Here is a 21,058-nt window from a genome sequence, read left to right as displayed (position 1 = left end):
TACTGCAGAATTTGATGGCAAATGATTATAATCATTGACTTGACTAACAAGCCAATAAGGGTACATAATGTGATAGAAAAGACTTCAGAGAGATCAAAATGTTAATACCTCCTCAGGTGAACAATTATTAGCTTTGTGATCTGGATGTCATCTGATGTTCTTAAATCTGTATTTTTTTTTTCATTTTAAAAGTATAATACAGAAATATCTCTGTCACCCAAGTTCATTGGGCTGTTGATCAAAACAGTTAACTCATGTAAAGCCTTTGAAAAATGTTAAAAAATATATATAAATGATAGCTATTCAGATTATAGAGATGATTAAAAGGCCATCTAGTCCAACTCTCTCATTTTACAGCTACAGAAGCTGAGGCTAAGGGAAATAATGTAATTTGCTAAAGACGCTACAATTACATAGTAACAGAATCAGAATTTAAACAATTACTATTCCTCCAAATCCAGTGTTCTTTCCATGGTACTGTTCCCACGAACGCAAAATGTATTTCTCTATAATAAACTTGTTTTTGATTTAGGGAATTCACAGAGAGTAAACCCATACCTGCTCTGCAAGTTATAATCTTAAAGAACAGCTTAGAGCAGAGGCATTGAGCATGCAATCCAACCCACAACACTCCTAATTGCAGAGCAAGCCAGTTTAAAAGGGGGTTCTTAGCTGGTTTAGTTGTGTTGAAGTATTAAAGAAAAAAAGTATGATTTTCTAAGTTAGTAAGTGACTTGCAGAGATCCTTATATACCTTTGGTGCTCCCTTGAAAATCTATCCTTCTTCAGTTGTGAAACTATTCATGGTTTAGGGGTTGTGTCTTATCTAGGATAACTAAGCCAAGATACATCAGAAATCGGGCTTAAACCCGGTTTTTCCAATTCAAAAGTATGCTTTCTTTCTACTTCACCACAAACTAACTCTTGTTACCCATTCTTACTTTTTAGAAACATTATCTTTGGATTCTTGTCAAACTCTTAGAACAACCAACTTTAATACTTTTTCTTAAGCATTTTTCTTTGAACATTGGTACCTTCAGAATATTGAATGCATTATTTTTCCCCCATTGGATAACTGATCTGACCCAGGGCAAATCTGCAAGTAACTTCCTTGCCTGTGCCCACATTGTGTTAGGTGCCTCGTTTGATCTTCAAAATAATTGTGAGGCCAGTGCTGTCCATTATGATCTTCATTTTATAGTTGAAGAAACTGAAGCAGACAGATGTTAAGTGACTTCCTCAAAGCTAGTGAGTGTGGAAGGTAGAATTTGAATCCAGATGTTTCATCCTCCAAGTCTACCACTTTATCCACTTTGTAACCTAATGCCCGCTGATATATGAGATGTGAAAAACTGTGCTAAATACATAATACTAGATTATAGAGTATACTAAAAAAAAATTCACTGACAAGTTTATTTTCTTATAATTTTTCATTTATTAGTCAACATAGAGTATATAATATTTCAATTAGCTGGAGACTTCAGATAATGAGTTCTAGTTAACTGAAGTTTTAGTATAATTGTATCTATGGGCAAAATCAAGTGAAATTTGGGGATCTCTTGATGCTGTTGTTTTCCTTTAGTATTGGTATTCGTACCCTTCAAATTAACGAACCAGTGCTTTAAGGGTTTAACTTGCCAGTGATTTGAACACCATAAATCCAACACTGTACATTACTAGGGTAGACTTTGGATTATACAGTTTAGGTCTTGTGGAATAAAATGGTTCAAACACAACAGCTGAAAACATTAAAATGACAGAAGGTGCTATAAGTCACAGTTTATCCTATTCGCTTTCTCTATTTCACACGTTTACAAAAGCAAAAGTAAAACCAACCATTCTAGTCAAGTGCCAATGCTATGTATCATGTCAAGTCACAGGCCGAAGAATGACCTTGGGTGGGTAGCCATACAGCTCTCGGCTGGGCTCAGCATCCTCATTTGTAAAAAGAGAGGAGTGTCCCAGATGGCTGCTTGGTTCCCTTCCAACCTCCATCTAAGATTCTATGATTTACTAAGTCAAGAGATGATCATGTTTCCTTGGCTTTATTGCTTTCTGCACTAATTTTCTGATGTCAATCCTATTTCTTAAACCCCTCCACCCCACCCTCACCCCCCCCACCCCCGTATGTGTAATATATCAGGAGAAGATTAAGTTGTTGACAAGGATGACTTAAACCAAAGTAGAGTGAAACATCTTGCTACCACTTGTGTTGGGGACAGGACTGTCAATCCCCCCCTGTTTTGATTTTGTTCAATCACAGTACATAAGTACATATTATCAGAATTATAGAATGCAAATATTGGGATTTGTAATATATTGAATTGTATAGGACACATACACATATAATACATACATTTTCATATATGCACATATTATATATACTTATTTTCTATGATTATCTAGATTTTATAGATAAATTCTACATAAACCTAGACTATATATGCTGCACACATGTGTGTGTATATTATGCAAGTATATAATATAGATGTGGATAATATATACAGGTAGGGTTAACATATAAAGGTAATTATGATACCGATGGATACAATATATGTACATGAGAAGAATAAAAAGCTAATAAGCCTCTGTTTGGCTTGTTTGGAATGAAAATCAGAAAAGACTTTAGGGAGGAAGAGAATTTGACCAGGACAAATAAAGAAAAGATGGGTAGGATGTCAATGTTTCAGAATCAGGAGGAAGGAAGAGCATCCCAAATACAGGGAATTGCATAAAGAAAGGTACAGATGTGAGTGAAGAAGTACAGGGGATGAGGATCAAGTACCTACTATGTGCCAGGCATTGTGCTAAGTTCTTTTACAAATATTATCTTATTTGATATTTACAACAACTTTGGGAGGCAGATGATATTATTTTACTCCTTTTTACAGTCAAGGAAACTAAGTGACTTGCCTAGGGTCACACAGCTAGTAAATGTCTGATGCTTGTTCAGGTCTTCCTGATTCCAAACAATATGTGCTATGCCACCAGCTGCCAGATTAGATGGAGAGAAAGGTACAATGGCACCAGATTTGAGTTTTAAATGCCAAGTTAAAATCCTTCAACTCTCTTTGGCAGGGGGCTGGATAGGAGAATGATAGCAAAGCATGATTTTTTTTTTATATATTGTATTCTTCTTGGTATACCTTTTCTTTAGGCACAGAAATAACCCTTCTGAAATTGCAAATGATACTGTAGGGATTTAGTTGTCTTTCCCCATAAAGTATTTAGTATTTTCTTCCAAGGAAAGGTAATTATATCATATAAAAGGTAAATGAGCTTTTTTTCTATTCTCAAAAATAAATCTATAAAATAAAATAAAGATAATAAAAGCACTTTAATTATATGTTTAATTTTCTTAGAGTTTTCTTTTTACTCTTTAAGGCCATAATTTAGAGAGAAATTGCCAATCAGCATTGGTTGAGAAGTTCCCTATGACAATGAAATCAGTTTCACACTCCTTTATCCCTCCCCTCCCCCATATACCTCCTGCTTAAAAAAAAAAGTCATCTGATTATCTTTGAAAATGTTAAAGCCAATAATTTCAGGGGAGATAGCATTTGTTTCTATCTTTTCCTAAGTTAATGAAAAATATAAACTATGAGATTTATATATTTGAAGAAGCTTTTATACAAGAACTCTAAAAATGAATTTGAGGTGTCATGACAATGGTTAGAAAAATGTAATTTAAATTACTTGGCTGAGGTGATTGAAAAAAAGTACTCTATTACTTAAATGATTCCTTAGAAAAATTTAAAGGTTGATTCAATAACGTTATAGGTTATAAGAATAATAAATGGATTCCAAAGTTAATAGTGATAAAATGACATGCTGGTCTATTTCATAAAACTATATCTTAATAATAGAATCATGGAAGTTCAGAGCTAGAAGGAAGATCATCTTGCCTCATAAAGAAATTGCAATAAAAGGTCATAGAACCCCAAGGTCATAGAATAAGTTCACAGGTGGAGCTAGAGATAACCTTGAGGTTTGCTATCTCTGGGTTCAGGGTTCATTTATTCATTTTTTTGTTCTGTGTATAGAAGGATCTTTTCCCATATAGCTTAGAATATGTCATATAAGTCAGTCTTCCAATACATTTATATGTCATAGTCATGAATGCTCCTTAGAAATTCACAATCAAAAGATGGACATTTAATTCAATGGGAGTTCATGTATAATGAAGACATTTCTGATCCAGCATTATAACAGCAATAAATTGCTTTATATCATGTTTAAGATTTGCAAAGTATCTTAACATATTATGTAATTAGAAACTCCTCATATAGCCATGTAAAATAGAGGGTAGTAGTATTCCCATTTTATAGATGAGGAAACTGAGATTAAGAAAGGTTGTGACTTTCCCCGGATCTTACATCCTGTAAGTGCTTTAGAAAGTAGTATTCAAACTCAGATCTTCCTGATTCCCAGATCAATGTTCTATCTACTATATGACCTATAAGTTTTCTTTATTCTGAGGAAGGATGTATAATGATCTGTCCATTTCAACTGCATGCATGAATCTGTGCAATGACTACCTGGGTTTGCTGGTACAATCTGACCAATCTGAACTCACAGGCCCTTTGGAAGGAGATGCAGATGTGGGCCTCCTTAGCATTGTGTTCTCAACCCCTGACTGACCCTAGAAACTCAAGTTAATAGTCATTTAATTACTGCATTTGATTTCAGTGTTCTGAAAGACTTAAGGCAGATTCCCAAAATCCCATGTCATGGCTGAAGTTTTGGAATGTTATAGTTTATCGTCTTAGAATTACAAAATTATGGGAATTAAAAGAACTTGGAACGGTCACCTTACTTTAACTTCTCCACATAGCTAATATCAATTTTCTTATCTCTAATACAGAGAGAGTTGAATGAGATCACCTCTAAGGTCCATCTTGCTCTAATTAACATATAAAACTTTATCTATTTAAAAAATAATAATAATAATATATTTTTATTTTCAAAATATATCCAAAGATTTGGATATATATGGAAAATATATCAATATTTACCCTTGGCAAAATCTTGTGTTCCAAATTTTTCTCCCTCCATTCTCCCTATCCCTCCCCTAGACAGCAAGTAATGCAATATATGTTAATTTCAATTCTATTATACATATATAATGTGTAGTCTTATTATACATATTTCCAATTCATATTATCCTTCATCTAAGCAAGAAGTCATTTTTTTATTATCTGAGATAAGTAAAAAAATCTAACCCACCTTTAAGAATATCCAGAGAAAGCTAGATTCCAATTTCTCTAGTATTTCCTTGTGATAAAAGCAGCTTATTTTCATCTCTAGTGTTTTGCTCACACCGACCTTTAAATCTGGTAGCAAAAATATAAATATTCCATTTGACAGATAAGGAAACAGGCATTAAGTGGCTATGTTTTCCCAAAGACATGAATTTAGTCAATGGTAGTTTCAAAATTTGAATTCAGGTCTTCGAATGATAAGCCTAGTCTTTTTCAATGACATTATGAATCATTCTTTAGAAGATCAAAACATATTTCCTATATAACTAAGCTTCCATCTTTCTGCTATTGCATCTTTCTCTCTCCTCAACAGAAAAATAAATAAGAGTTTGTCAGCATTTATATAAGGTAAGTTAAAGAAAGATATTTAGTATCTTTACACTCTTTTCTTCCCCTAGTCCCTCATTCCTTTATTTTCTGAACTTGTCAAGTTAAGAAATCTATTCTGCTACCCAGAGCATTCAAGTTTATTAATAGTGAGTTCAGGATTGACTCCTGCTAAAAACAATTTCATATATGTTCTAGGGAACTTCCAGGTAGCCTGGTGGCACAAGGGATAGAATATTGTCTTTGGAGTGAAGAAGACCTGAATTTAAATCCTGTGACTCTGGCCAAACTTTTCCAAGCCTCAGTATCTTTCACCAGAAAATGGGGATAATAATAGCATCCACTTCATAGAGCTGTTATCATGAACAAATGAGATATTATATGTATAAAACCTTGCAAATTATAAAGTGTTACGTAAATGCTAGCTATTACAACAGATGCTGTGCTGACATTTAGGATTCAACATCTCTGTTTAGTATTAGTGAGGACTTGAGAGGAGAATCACCCCACCCCCAAAAAAACAAATTAATATTCCTGTTTCATGGATCTATATCCCAGCAGATATGGGGATGGGACATAGTGGAAATAGAGCTGAATTTAGAATGAGAAGACTGAATGATCACTGACTCTCTGAGCGACTCTGATGAGGTCAAGCTCTCTCATGGTCTTTTCTTCTTCTGTTAAAAAAGAGACAAAAATACCTGTCTTATGTCCATCACATGGTTGCTATAAAGATCTAAATTAAAAGTGCAAGTGCTTGTTATACTGTTGATTGCTTTAAATATTTTGTTCTTAATAAGCTATTCCTAATCAACAACCTTATAAATGGATGCTTTTGATCTCAATAGGGATCAGGTAGGAGTTTAGTGAGATCATTACTTGGATAAATCACCTGAAGTGCTACCGATTGGGGGACAGGAAAGAGGGCGGTTGAGATTTTTGTTGTTGTTGTTTTTTAACATTGCATTGAGTGACTCTTATATGTAATATACACATATGTGTTGAGTGTATATATTCACACACATGTTGATACATATGTGTACACATATAAAAGCATATATGCCTAGGCAATTACATAGCAAGTATGTATATGAGATAGAATTAGAACTAATGTTTTCTTGATTTTGAGATCAGCTCTCTCTTATTGATGCCATATTACCTTTCATATGCACAAAATATATAAATTTATATAAATATATAAATTTATATATGTATACAACACACACACACCTGTGTGTATATGAAATATAATATCACAGTTGTGTGATACTTTTTTTCCCTTCTGTTTATGGATAAATATAGCAGGTGGGGAACAACCAAAACTTTTTGAAGTCATAACTTTGAGCAATTCCCATGAATCCTTTCTTCCAAACATCTCTAGGAAGGCAAAGTCATTAGGTATTTTTTTGATTGGAAACACCCATTTTGCAGATGAGGAAAACAAGAATCCTAAGATTTAACGGGATAGGCTGAAGGTCATGGGCTGATGCACTAGCACCAGAGCTGGGAACAAAGCCCAGGACAGAAGTTCATGGATCTCAAGTCATCTTAACTCCCTACTCAGGAGTTGATTATAGTGATTATTTTGAATGCAAATTAAGACTTATTACTGTAGTGAAATAACAATGCAGGTCAATGATATTCTTTATTACTCTGCTAACATTTTTTTTTCTAGAGGGGAAAATTATAGACATGGAACCAATTAAGCAACATTTCTTTCTTGGTAAAGGCTCTTCCCCCATACCCCCAGAAAGATTCTTGCTTTGTGCTTATTGTTTAATGGAGGGAAAAGATGCTTTGTCTCTTGAGCTCTATTGTGATAGGTGCTGCATTAATATTTCCCACTTTCCTTATTTGAATTTTAAAAGGCTATGTTAATATACTATTCCAGAAAGGGCAGTCATAAATATGAAGTCAAATATTTTTTAATAAAGATGAATATTCAATGAATAGTATCCTGTAGAGGCTAAGCATCTCTAAAGATGACCCCTTGGAAATCTCAGTTAACTAAAGCCTTATGATTAACCTTTATTGGTCTCTACATTTGCACTGCTAGCCTATCCCTCTATTATCAAAATTTTCTATTCTCATATGAAGGGAGGCTAATTTATGTGCCTCCTTAAACTTTAAATAGAATCTTGTGATTGTGAAGTACACAAAATGTCTGCCACAAAAATATAATAAAATAACAATAATAAAATCCTTTAGCTTTAGAAGGCTGTAGTGTCACACGTGTATTGTTGGTGTAGCTATGGTAACCTACAAATGCCACCAGTGTGTCCATTTCATACACAAATGAGGGGACAGCTGTGGAGTCCACATGTCTGCCAATAGAATAATAGATGTGAACAGGGATGGCCTGGGTCAGAAAATTACAACTCATTTATATTAATCAGAGCTTTCACATAACATCCCAGTCTCTGAGCTATAAAATGGAAATGGAAAGGAACATAACATTACAAGAATAATTTTTAAGCAATAGTGTTCAAAATAAGCATCCTCAGCAGATGTGGGAACATTTTATTAGAGTGTTCCAAAGTCAAAGTTGCCGGGACCCTGTGTAGATAGCAAGTTTCATCATTTCAATTTCTGAGTCTAGTTTCATGCATTCATCTGAGTAGTGATTTTTAAGGGAATTAAATCCATTTACTTCTCTCCAAATTAAACTTTGATATTAGTCACATTATTAAAGTTCCATTTCCAGGAATGTTTTATCATCATCTCTGAATATTAGATCTGGAAAAAGACCATTGATATAATTTAATTCAATCTCTTCATTTTTTCTGATTTATAGAGTTAAATGATGCACCCAAGGTCATATAGCTAAATGGGGGAATATATAGGACTAAATGGAAGATTCCTGGCTTCCAGGTCAATATGATTTAGGGTATTTACCAAATTTTAAACTAAACAGCTTTCTTTTTTTTTCCAGAGAGTTTTAAAACAAAATTGTTTAAAAAGTTTAAACTATAATAGGTTCGCTAATGTATTGTGTTAATTGTTTTTGTAAATAATTAAGTATGGGATCCCTGATTGGGAAGAGACATGAAAGGTTATTTAGTAATACCTCATTCCTGAAAAAATGATTGTGTATTCACGGAGGAAACAGACAAGGACAAAAACAAAATCACCTAAGAATACTTGAGAAAGCTTAATTGTACTACTAGAGACAAAGAGCAAGTATACTGATGGATTACTTTCAATCAAAATATCTTCAAAGAAATTAAGAGACACTAGCTTTTTTCCATCATTAGATTGGGACAATTTTTTCCCCAAGTCCCTAAAGTATTTAAGTTCTAAGCATAAGACTTAAATGGTATCTTCCTTCTATGCTGCTCTGAGGCAAATGAGACCAAACATATTTAGCTTTGCATGATTTTAACTGCTTAAATGTAATTTCAACTTCATATGCTAAACCTACCCTAAATAAATATTAATCAAAGTTCTATTCACTAGTTAGAGATGGTTCCATTGTTTCTAGGAGATGAAATATGATTCCAAAATGGAATGTTTTATCTCCAGATTGGCTTACACCAAAAATAGATGTTCAGCACCCTTTTAAAAAATGTTAAATACAATATTTGAACAACCGTATATTAAATTTCAAAATGAATCAGAGAAAGCCTACTATTTCATGACTCGAAAATGTAATTTTAAGAATGCTTTATGAAAGTCTAAAGAAATGAATTTCATGCCTTATAATTTACCACATTTTTCTTCATGACCATAAGACTCCTCGTTGGCATTTATAATCAACATAGTTATTCTAGCAGCCAACTTTCTGAAGCTGCAGAAAAATTCTATTGAATTTAATGGCCCTTCTTCTGAGGAGTCAAAGACCTTAGATTCAAATCCTGACTCTGTTACTTGAATATGTGACTTTAAGTGTTTCAACTTTCTGTGTTTCAATGTCCTCATCTGTAAAATAAATTATTTGGATTCAATGATTCCCAAGGCCCCTTCTGGTTTGAATTCCTACAATCTTAAAACAAGAATTCTCACCCTAGTACATGAACTTGTTTATTGTTTTATAAATATTCTTCAATATAATTGGTTTCCTTTGTAATCCTCTGCATTTTGTGCATTTTAAATCATTATTCTGAGAAGGGTTTACAGGTTTCCCCAAGGGGTCCACACAAAAAAGTTAAGAATTGATTCTGTTAAACAACTCATCGTTAATTACTATAGCTGGTGAGGTTTTGTTTGTTTGTTTGTTTTTTAAAGTGAGTAGCTTCCATCATGGGGATAAAGATTAGGTTTATGGTGGGATCAATTCTGCCTATCTATTTTAATTTTTCAGAATCTGTGGTCTGGTTATTATTATCTGAAATTAAGATTCAGAAGAAAGACCAATGGATGAATTTAGTTTCATGAATACTTCTTTTACCATGTAGGATGGCTTTTCTAATATTGTTTTACCCTTAACAACTTATTAAGGTCAGATTTTCAAACTCCTCCCCCTTAATTACATCTGCTGAAGAAATGCTTTCTAGAAATAGGGTAATAATAACAGCATATGTTTATAAAGCATTTTATAACTATGATATGATGCTCACAATACTGTCACTAGGTAGGTGGCATTATCCTCATTCTACAGATAAGAAAAAATGAAATCTAAGGGACTTGCCCAGGGTCACATGACTATTTGTAAGGCTGAAATTTGAACCCATGCTTCCTTGCCTCAAGTCCAGCATCATCACTTACTTACCCTGTAAGGCTAACTCATAGAAGTGAATTCTCATTTAAATTAGGGGCTTAGGTCATTTTAAAAGCTATTAGAGTTATTTCACAAATTCTTCTGTTTCTTGGTATTCCACAACAAAGAAAGCTTATCATCTTCTTTAGAAATATCAAGTTTATTTTATATATCCTTTCAATCTATAAGGAAGGTAGACTCCTAATTTTCCACATCAATAGTTTTAGTCTAGTCTGATTTGCAAAAATTATATGACAGCTCCAAGACACCCACCTCCTCCAAACGTATACTTTCTTTGATGATATAGCATTTGTGGACTATAACTTTTTCTTGTTTAAATTTGATTCATTTTATTTTTTTCCTTGAGAGAACGCTGTCTTATGGGTAAAAGGCATTGAACCAGCACAAAATAATTTAAGGAAACATGTAGAATAGCAGACTAACATCTGTTGTTCCTCCCCCCCATAACACTGTACCCTCTAACACAATGCTGTCTTCTTTTTTATGTCCCTTTCAATGAAGCTATAGAATAGTGAAGCAAACCCCTTCTTGGTGAATAGAATAGGCCCTTTTACTCTTGGCCACTGTTTGAGACTCAACAAAGGAAGAGGCAAGTGGAGCTGGCACATTACTAGGTATATTCACTCAGCCTCACGTGCAGCCCACGCTGCAAACCCTTTGTACCCGGTACTACACAATACCAGGAGGTGAACAGTGCATGGAGTATTGTCTATCAAGCTCATGTTAGCAAAAATGGAGGGAAGCTCTTGCTTTATCATCCCCTCTGAACTGCACTATTCTAACAAACTTCTACAATGTATGGTGCTTGCACCTAGGACACATACAATAGCCAAGAGATCTGAGAGTGTGGCAATTGTATATCACTACTTCTATAGATCGGGCAGTCATTCAGTCAGCAAATATTTATGAAGTTCACATAAGGTTTGGGGATAGCCTATCCTTAACAGACTATTAAAGGCATATGGGAAGTGGTCAAGGAAAATACAATCCATCCACACACTCACACACAAAGCAATTTCAAGAGAAGCAAGTACTAATAATTGGGGTAGGGGGGAGGCAGTAGTGCAATCAGGAAAGGCCCCCTATAGAAATAACCTGGTAAGTGGGACATGAACTATGTTTTAGGGAATCTAGAGGCAAGATATGAAAATTTTTTTAGCCAGGTGGTTAATGTTTCCAGGGAAGTCACCAGCAATGTTACTAAATACCCAACTATACAAAATAGGGATCTTTCTATGTGTCTGTCTATCTGTCTATCTATCTGAGTGTGTATGTAGAGAGGGTAAGCCACCCTAAATATTACTTCTTTTTTTTCCCCATGAAATCTTTGATCTCACACCACACCCATTGGATGCTCAGTTTTCTTATAATAAATAATCAGTGCATTCCCAGCACCTGGGACAGTGCCTTACACATAATATATATTTAACTACCTGAACAGTACATTTAACTAATCTGAAAAAAAAAGGGGGGGGGATGTTGATGAAACCACTTCCCAGGATTAAAAGCAGCTTAAAGTGTGCACTACTTCATAAAAATCCATATTTACTGATCTAGAAAGTAATGTCTGAATCTTACACAAGATACAAACAGCCAGGTAGGGAGTGAGCTTTACTTTTGAGCTTTTAATACAATAGCACTCAAAGAATTTGGCTCCTGAATAAAGGTGACAGCAAGCCATACAATTCCCAAACAGAAAAACTCACACTGAGCCTTTATTCCCTTTTCTTAAGGACCATTGTTGACTGAAGACTCCTTGTCTTTTAAAATTCCTTCATGTGAATGGATGAGGCAAGACATCTGCCAGGATACACTCACATTTGCATGCAAATCAGAGACTTAGGGACACACATGCTCCTGGTAGCCAAACATCACTCCTACTCTATATTTATGATGTTCAAACTTCTTTCCTTAACTTTCCATTCTCACAATGAACCAATTCTTTCTTTTTAAAATAAAATAGCATGGTGGACAAGCTCTCTAGTATAGGGTGATGATGTGAAATCATGAGCATATAATGGCTAAAGGAAAAGCAAAAGCCTTTTTTCTTCAAAAAACTACGTGTAAAAAGTTATTTCAGGAGAGTAGTTTCTGTTATTAGACTATTACAGAAATTAGGGAAAAAATGTTTCTCTCAAAGTCTCGTCCTTCTCTATCAGGTGAGTTTCTCTAAGCTATTATATCCTGGTATAAGCAGATTCTCTGGCATCATGAGTGTAGAGTTGCACTGTTAACCCTTGATTGAGATCTAATCTAAAAGTCAGTCCAAGGCATTAAGCTAAGCCACCAGCCTCCAACCTCCCCACTTTCTGGGTAATTATTATTCCTCAAGTAGACCCAATGGATGATAACACTTCTTGGGAACTACTTTTAAAAAAAAATACCACTGCAGAGACATTTTTTAATACCTAACCCCACCCAGACAAACAGTTCTTTAGAGAAGGAATTGGGGAGAAAAGAAAGGAGGGATGCTCATTTTGCTCTTTGGCATTCTTTCCTATGCACTCCTCTCCGGGCAGTACAAAGGACACTTGCTGGCAAACTTTCCTTACTGACTTCCCTGATGGAGTGGGGTTGGCAGCAGTGTCCATGCAGCTCCTTTGGAAGACACTTCCCTAAAATCACAGCTTCCTTAAACGTGGGCTCCCTAACTACCTTCTTTAGGTTCAGCTCTTAACTAAAGGGGAAAATGCACTCCGAAGTAGTTATGTTTTCATGTGTGCCTGTTATGATCTTGAGCTGCTTCGTAGTTTAGAACCTCTCCCCTCCTCAATCCACCACCTTCTTCATCCATATTAACTAGGGCTGTGAATCATGACCTCCCCTTCTTCAAACGCCGCTCTTTCATTACTTCATTCTTCCATTTCTTTCCTTTTCTCACTTCATATTTCTTAGTAGTTCTTCCCTCTTCAATTAATTCACCTCCTCTCCATCTTTTCCTTTCTTCTCCATCCTCCGCTGCCTTCCCTTTCACATCCCATCATCCCCCTTTTCTCCTTATCCCCTGGTACTTCCCTCCCCCATCCCTGAAAGCCAGTCTTCCTCTTTCCTATTCTCTGCCTCTTTCTTTTCTTCTCTCCGGTTCCACTCTCCCCCCTTTTTTCTCTTTAACTCGCAACGCTCTTCTAGTCTGTGCTGGGATCTTTTCTCCTCTCTTCTCGTTCCCCCCATCCCCATGCATTTCCCTTCTCTCTAATCCTATGGATATTCTCTGCTACAATCCTTTTCACCCCTTCTCTTTCCAGTCCTCCTACCCCCAGTTTACCACTCTTCTTTTCACCTCCTCTGCTCCCTTTCTAATCTCCCCTGCAGCCCTCATCAGGACCCACTTCCCCAGAGCCTACGGACTCCTGCGGCACATCTAGCCAAGTTTACCGCGACTTCCCTCCCGGGGTCCTCAGCTCCAAGGGGACGTCGCACTTACCCAGAGAGGCCCGGCGCGGAGGAGCCCAGCCCGACCCGGCGCCGGGTGTGCGTGGAGGGATGAGGGGGCTGGAGAGTGGCGGGGGAGGACTAGCGGAGGCTGGACAGAGCCGAGCCACCCAGTCCGCAGCAACAGCGCGCACTCGACTCCGGCGCTAGAGGCAGGAGCCCGGGAGATGGCAGGGCTCCGGGAGGCAGCGACACATTCAACAGCTGCTGCACCGGGACTCCTGGAGCCGAGAGGACAGGGGCTGGGGACCCAGAACCGGCTGTCTTGGGGGAGGGGGGTGTGCAGGACTGGAGGGGGTGGGGCTCCGCGGCCACAACTGCTTCCTTTCCCCAGTTAGGTGACGGCCAAGTCTAGCCGCAAGCTCCTTGGCTGGGGCGCCCGCGGTGGCGGGGATGTGACTGTCGTCTGCTGCTGGTGCTGCCGGCCCCGGCGCCTGCCGCTGCCGGCCCCCGGTCCTTATTCCCCGGCTAGCGCTGTGCTGACGGGGCCGCGGCTGCCGCCTCGCTGTGCCTGCCCACCAGTGCGCTCGCTCGCTCGTTCGCTCTCTCCCTCGGCTTTGTGCTGCCCGCAGCCAGCGTGCACCTGGTGTAAGCAAAACAGGTCAGCTGATGGGCTGCGGGCTGATTGGCTGCTCTCTGCTCCCCCTCCCTCTCCATCCCTGTCCCCCCAGCCTCCCGCCCCTTGCCTCCCCCTCCTTCTTAGCCTCAGCGCCCCTTCCACCTTCCCATTCGCTCACATCAGAGACCCGGGCAGGGCACCATCTGTACGGAGGGGCTGGTAACAAAGGGAGCGCGCCCGGTTGGCCCTGCCTGCGGAGGGCTGGCCAAACTCGGTCGCCTATGGGGTGAGAGCAATAGGCTACTCTTTTTTCCCAGGGGACCGGCTGCTGGGGAAGGAGACTGAGTCAGGGCCGGGGGGCCGGGAAGGCACTCGGTCCTTTCTTAGCCAGAGATGAACCTTAAAAGCCAGTGTAAGAAAGAGAGAGAGAAAGCACAATGGGGCCAGATCGGCTGTTCCTGGGGAAGACCTCTTTGGCTTAGCAATCAAGATGCATTGTTTAACACTCACACTCACACTCATGCACATACACACACACAAGCACACGCACTTTGAAAAATTTAGGAAAACATATATGTATCAAGGGAGCTGAAATTGTCAGCAAGGGAAGTAGCACTTGGCTTTCGAAACAGACTAAGACCTTGTGATCCTATAAGCCTTATGCAAACATATAAACACATATAAATAGATACTTTTGTCAGAGAAAATGTATAAACAACGTATATACATTATATGCATTTTGTTTATTGTTTTCTTAATGATCATTTGAACCTGGATCTTTTGACTTCAAAACTAATACGGATTTCACTCTGCCATACTACCAGCATTTACTAGAGGATTTTTTCAAATTATTTAGTGATTTGAAAACTGGAGGGGGGAGTTGGTCGTGCAATGGATAGAGAATCTCTGTTCTGGAGTCATGAGGGCTTGAGTTCAAATCCATACTCACTTGACATTTACTAGCTGTGTGACCCTGGGCAAGTTACATTATCCTGATTGGCCAAAAAGGTGGGGGGGGGAAGAAAAGTAGATAACCTGTTTTCAGTATACAGAACAGAATGGTAGATGCTGCTTGTGAAATTGGAGAATAAATAAAAGTTTCTGAAGTAGTGATGATTATGATGATGATGATGAAATAATACCTTTGGGAAACATTGGTCTTTGCCCCAATAACAATCTGAATATTAAAGTCTTCTGAAGTCAGAGAAAGAGAGGTGAATTTAGAAGATGGCACTCCCCATCCCAGCTCTGCCCCTTACTCTCTGTGTAGCCTTGAGCAAGTAGGAGCTTCATTGGGCCTCACCTTCCTCATCTGTAAAATGGAGAGATTGGAATCCATGAACTCAGAGACACCTTTCAGTTCTAAACACTATGATTCTATGATCTTAAGATCTAAGATCTTAATCATGCTAAAACTCAGTTTTCTTAACTATAAAACCAGGCTCCTAAAATCTATTGTGCCTATTTTAATGGAAGGTAGTTTATGTGGTGGAGAATTTGCTTTAAAGTCAAGGCAATCTGGGGTCAACTTTTATCTTTGATACATACTGAATATATGACCTTAGCCAAGACATTTAATCTTTCAATCTTCCAAGCCATTCTCTAAGACTAGGATTCTAGAACAAGTGCATTAGTAAAAGGGAGTTTTGAAATTTGTGGAGTTCCCTATACAAATTGAATGATGTCTGGTTCAAAGGTATAATAATAGCTAGCATTTATTTATTTTTATAATAACTTTTTATTTTCAAAATATATGCAAAGATGGTTTTCAACAATTACTCCTGAAAAACCTTTTATTTTTAATTTTTCTCCTCTTTTTCCCCATCCCTTCCCTTAGACAGCAAGTAGTCCAATATATGTTAAAAATGTACAGTTTTTCTGTACATATTTCCACGTTTATCTTGGTGCACAAGAAAAATCAGATCAAAAAGGAAAAAAAAATGAGAAAGTGGGGAAAAGCAAGCAAACAACTACCAAAAAGGTGAAAATCCTATATGGTGATCCACATTCAAACCTCATAGTCTTCTTTCTGGATGTAGATGGCTCTCTCCATCACAAATCTACCTGAATCACCTCATTGTTGAAAAGAGCTATGTCCAACAGAGTTGATCATAGTATAATCTTGTTATGACTGTGTATGTGTTCTCTTGCTTTTATGCTTCTACTCACTTCACTTAGCCTCAGTTTGTATGTCTCTCCAGACCTTTCTGATCACTTATAGAACAATAATATTCCTTAACATTCATATACCATAACTTATTCATCTATTCTCCAAATGATGGACATACACTCAGTTTCCAGTTCCTTATCACCACAAAAAGGCTGAATAGCCAGCATTTATATGACATTTTAAAGTTTGCAAAGCATTGTATGTAAAATATTTAATCCTCAAAAAGATCCTATAAGGTAGAGGTTAATATTATTCTCATTTTACAGAGAGGAAACTGAGATGAAGAGATTAAGTAAATTGTCCAGGGCCACAGAGCTGGCAATTGTCAGAGATAGGGTTCAAACTCAGGTCTATGAGTCCAGTGCATTATTTGTTACCTCAACAAAAAGGTATCTACCCACAGGGTGATTGTGACGATCAAATGTGATCATTTGTGCAGAATGCTATATAAATGTTGGTAATTATTATTAATAAACATCTGTAGACAAACTGGTAGAAAAAGGAATTTCAGGTTTCATTAAAATCAAGCAACCCACCTGGCATCTGGCATGATGGTTGCTATAAAGAATAGAACAGGGAAAAATGATGAGATTATTGATACAAGTTGAATCTAATATTATTCAGTAATATTGTTTCAGAACATGCTCTTATCTCCTTCCCTGCCTCCAAGGAATATAGAAAAAAAAAGTTGAGGATAACAACAGGGTCAAAGGGAATGGAGAGAGAAAATAGCAAGTTAGTAGGCAAAAGGAGCTTGACAAGTTTCTTCCTTCCAACTCATATTCATGCAATTTGAAAAGGAACCAGGAAACCTAATTTTGCTAACTTTCCATTTGTTAATTTTCTCACTAAGCTGTACCATGAAGGACACTAAAGATTCTAAAAGTAAGAGGCTAGGAAGAAGGGCATTTTAGGGGATGAGGAAATACAGAGGCTCAGAGGTAGAAGAGTCAATGTCCTTTGTTCAGAAGAGCTAGCAGATCATTTTGACTTGAATAGAGAGTACTGAAAAGGAGTACATAATATGACATGACTGGCAAAGGAAATGGGAGCCAGATTTTGGAGATCCTTAAGTACCCGCAGAGAATGTGTTATTTTTCTTTAAAAGGATAGTATCATAAGATCATAGATTTGGGGGAGGGGGGTGGGGAGAGAACCTCAGATACCATCTAGTTCATTATGAATACTCACATTACAAATGAGAAACATGAAATACAGATTATCTAAGAGTTGACCAATATTATCTATATGAAGTTATAGAGCTGGGATTTTAAGCTAAGTCCTATGAATTAAGGTATTCTTTTTACTATATGACTGCCTTCCATCATTCTTTACTATTTTTTAATTAAAGTTTTTATTTTTAAGACATATACATGGATAACTTTTCAACAGTGACTTTTGCAAAACCTTGTGTTCCAAATTTTCCCGATTCCTCCCCCTCCCCTACATGGCAAGTAATCCAATATATGTTAAACATGTTTAAAAATTTATATTAAATCTAATACATGTATACATATTCATCCAATTATTGTGCTGCACAGGAAAAATCAGATCAAAAAGGAAAATGAGAAAGAAAACAAAATGCAATCAAAAAACAACAAAAAGTGTAAAAATGCTATCTTGTGATCCACACTCAGTTCTCACAGTCCTCTCTTTGTGTGCAGATGGTTCTCTTCATCACAAGATCATTGGAAGTGACTTCAATCATTTCATTGTTGAAAAGAGCCACATCCATCAGAATTGATCTTTGTATAATCTTGTTGCTGTGTAGTGATCTTGTTTTGCTCACTTACCTTAGTATCAGTTCATGCAAGTCTCTCCAGGCCTCTCTAAATCATCCTGCTCATTGCTTCTTATATAACAATAATATTCCATAACATTTATATATCATAACAAAAAGGACTGCCACAAACATTTTTTGCACATGTGGGTGCCTTTCCCTTCTTTATGATCTCTTTGGGATATAAGCCCAGTAGAAACATTATTGTATCACAGAATATGCACAGTTTGATAACCTTTTGAGTATAGTTCCAAATTGCTCTCCAGAATGATTGGATCTGTTCACAAATCCACCAAGAATGTATTAGTGTCTCAATTTTCCCACATCCCCTTCAACATTCATTATTATCTTTTCCTGCCATTTTAGCTAATCTGAGGCGTGTGGTGGCACTTCAGAATTGTCTTAACTTGCATTTCTCTGATCAATAGTGATATAGAACACCTTTTCATATGACTAGGAGTGGTTTCAATTTCTTCATCTGAAAATTGTCTGTTCTTATCCGTTGACTATTTATCAATTGAAAAACATCATTCTTTATTCTTAAAAAAATGATTTGGCCCTAAAGTATTTTTTTCTTGGCCACCACTAAAGGGAGGGAAAAATATCTAAAGGTGAAGAAGGGTGTCTAATTTCTATCTTGATATATTCTTGATGTATTTATTATATCTTGATGCTTTCCTGAGATTAGATTACACACCAGCATTATCTGTGGGAATTTTTGGATTTGGCAACCCTTTGGGGATTATCCAATAAAACCTATAAGGTGTCTGAAATATCCTCTGAGAAATATTATAATTGGCACTGAATTGGCATAATTCATATGAAGAATAAAAAAGAAGAGGTGGAATTTAAGGGAGTAAGGATTTTGAGATAATCATTAGAAATGGATCAGTATTTTGAGGATGTAAATTTCTCATTTCATGAGGTGCTACAATTAAAAAAGCTGGAAACCTAGCTATTCCTAATTGAAATCTAGATATCAGAATTCTCAAGATACATGGAAGGAGCTTCATTACAGATATATACATTTTTTTAAAAACTCCACATTAACTATTAATCTCTTAGCTGAGATGGCTTTATAATTAAAAATCATATTACAGTTACGACCACTGGTAACTTTCACACTATGCATTTTCTTACGTTGAAAATCTTTCCTAATTAGTGGGGGATTAGATTTTTAAAACTGACACTATCACTATAATGGAATATTGTTATCTTGACACCATTAATAAATTTATTATAAGACCTTGCTTGAGATTTGTGAATGAGAAATATTGACCTTTCTATAGAAATCTAATCATTCCACAAGCAACCAACCTATGGACATATAAATGGGTCAGTCTAAAACTTATACCAAAGTAGAGGTCAGAAAAAAAGGGTTGAGGTGAATACGAGTCAAAAAAATTTAGCACTAAAATGTTAGAGCTAGATGACATCTTAGAGGTCATTCAGTCTAGAAATTCTTAACCTGCTGTCTAAATGTTTTCTTAAAAAATAACTATTTCACCATTGTTTCCTTTGTAATCCTATCTATGGATTACATATTTTAAAACATCATTCTGAGAAGGGAAAAGTGGTTTATGGCACAGGAGTTTAAGAACCTCTTATCTAGGCCAACTTTTTCATATTCTAATGAAGAAGAAGGAGGGTAAAGAGCAGAAGGAAGGAGAGAAAAAGGGAGAAGGGGAAAGAGGATGAAAAGGAAAAAAGAAAAAGAAGAAACAATAACCTCACCGAGCATGTTTTCAGTAAGTCTACCTTATACTCTAATATTTTTATTCAACTATAAAGTATTTTCATTTTGTATATTCTTCAGTAGAATATAAATTCCTCCATAGAATATAAAATATAAAATAACAATTGTAGAATAATGAATATTCCCAGCACTATTTCTATCTGTATTTGAAAAAAAAAAAGATTAAAATGATGCCATGATAATAATGGCAATAATCTAAGATGAAAATGATGATGAAGGTGATGATTGTCATCAAAGAACACTTCATAAAGAGTATACAAACAAACAGAAATACTTTTGGAATAAACATACATCACTGAGAAACTGAAAATCATCAGATTTTTAGAATGCAATAAAAGTCCTTTACATCAAGTGGATCCTATGAAATGACAAAAGAACTAGAATGGATCAAAAGGTGCTTCATCATAATCAATGACATCTATAAACTCAGACAATTCTGTGTTGACTAAGAATAATGAACAAATGACTGAGTCATGCAAATTTGTTTGTGCAAATGGACTGGGTTTTGATGAAAAGTCAGGAATAACACTGAGCCAATCAAAATTATTAAAGTTTGTTTGTTTATTTTGCAAGGAGCCTGAACATAGTACAATATATCACTGTAGATTGTAAATGTTTAGAACTTACCTAGTAAAACATGACCTTGTGGTTGGAATTCTACATCAGAAGTTCATTCTCTATCATGTACTAGCAGATGAAAAATCTTCATAATACAAATATAGAATGCAAAAATCTCCTAGTGAACTCATTCAAAAACCTATTGCAGTTATACTACATCAGGACATCTTAAACTTTTTCCATTTGCAACCCCTTTTTGCCCAAGAAGCTTTTACATGATCCCAAGTATATTGGTATGTAAAATAGGCATATAAATCAAACATTTACTGATAATAAATCATAATTAAGTGACCCCACATTGTTAGACAACCCCACATGGAATAGTGACCCTCAGTTTAAGAAGCTTTATACTATATCACAGGCCAAACTTTTGCCCACAGTGTCCTGAACATAATATTATTTTATAAAATTTCAAGAGGAACATTTTTAGTAAATGTT

At 36.4% G+C, this 21,058-nt stretch overlaps 1 protein-coding gene across 1 annotated transcript in view; it reads right to left on the bottom strand.

The window, feature by feature from the left end:
* LRRN1 (leucine rich repeat neuronal 1) overlaps nucleotides 1–14,390 on the bottom strand; it is a 43,161-nt gene extending 28,771 nt beyond the window's left edge. Inside the window, exon 1 of the mRNA XM_051981136.1 lies at nucleotides 13,730–14,390. The gene's annotated coding sequence lies outside the window, so the exon portion shown is untranslated. The remainder of the gene's footprint in view (nucleotides 1–13,729) is intronic.
* Nucleotides 14,391–21,058: the final 6,668 nt, after the last annotated feature.

This window comes from Antechinus flavipes, chromosome 1, assembly GCF_016432865.1.
Source record: "Antechinus flavipes isolate AdamAnt ecotype Samford, QLD, Australia chromosome 1, AdamAnt_v2, whole genome shotgun sequence".
NCBI lineage: Eukaryota > Metazoa > Chordata > Mammalia > Dasyuromorphia > Dasyuridae > Antechinus > Antechinus flavipes.
This window is presented reverse-complemented; position numbering and strand designations above follow the sequence as displayed.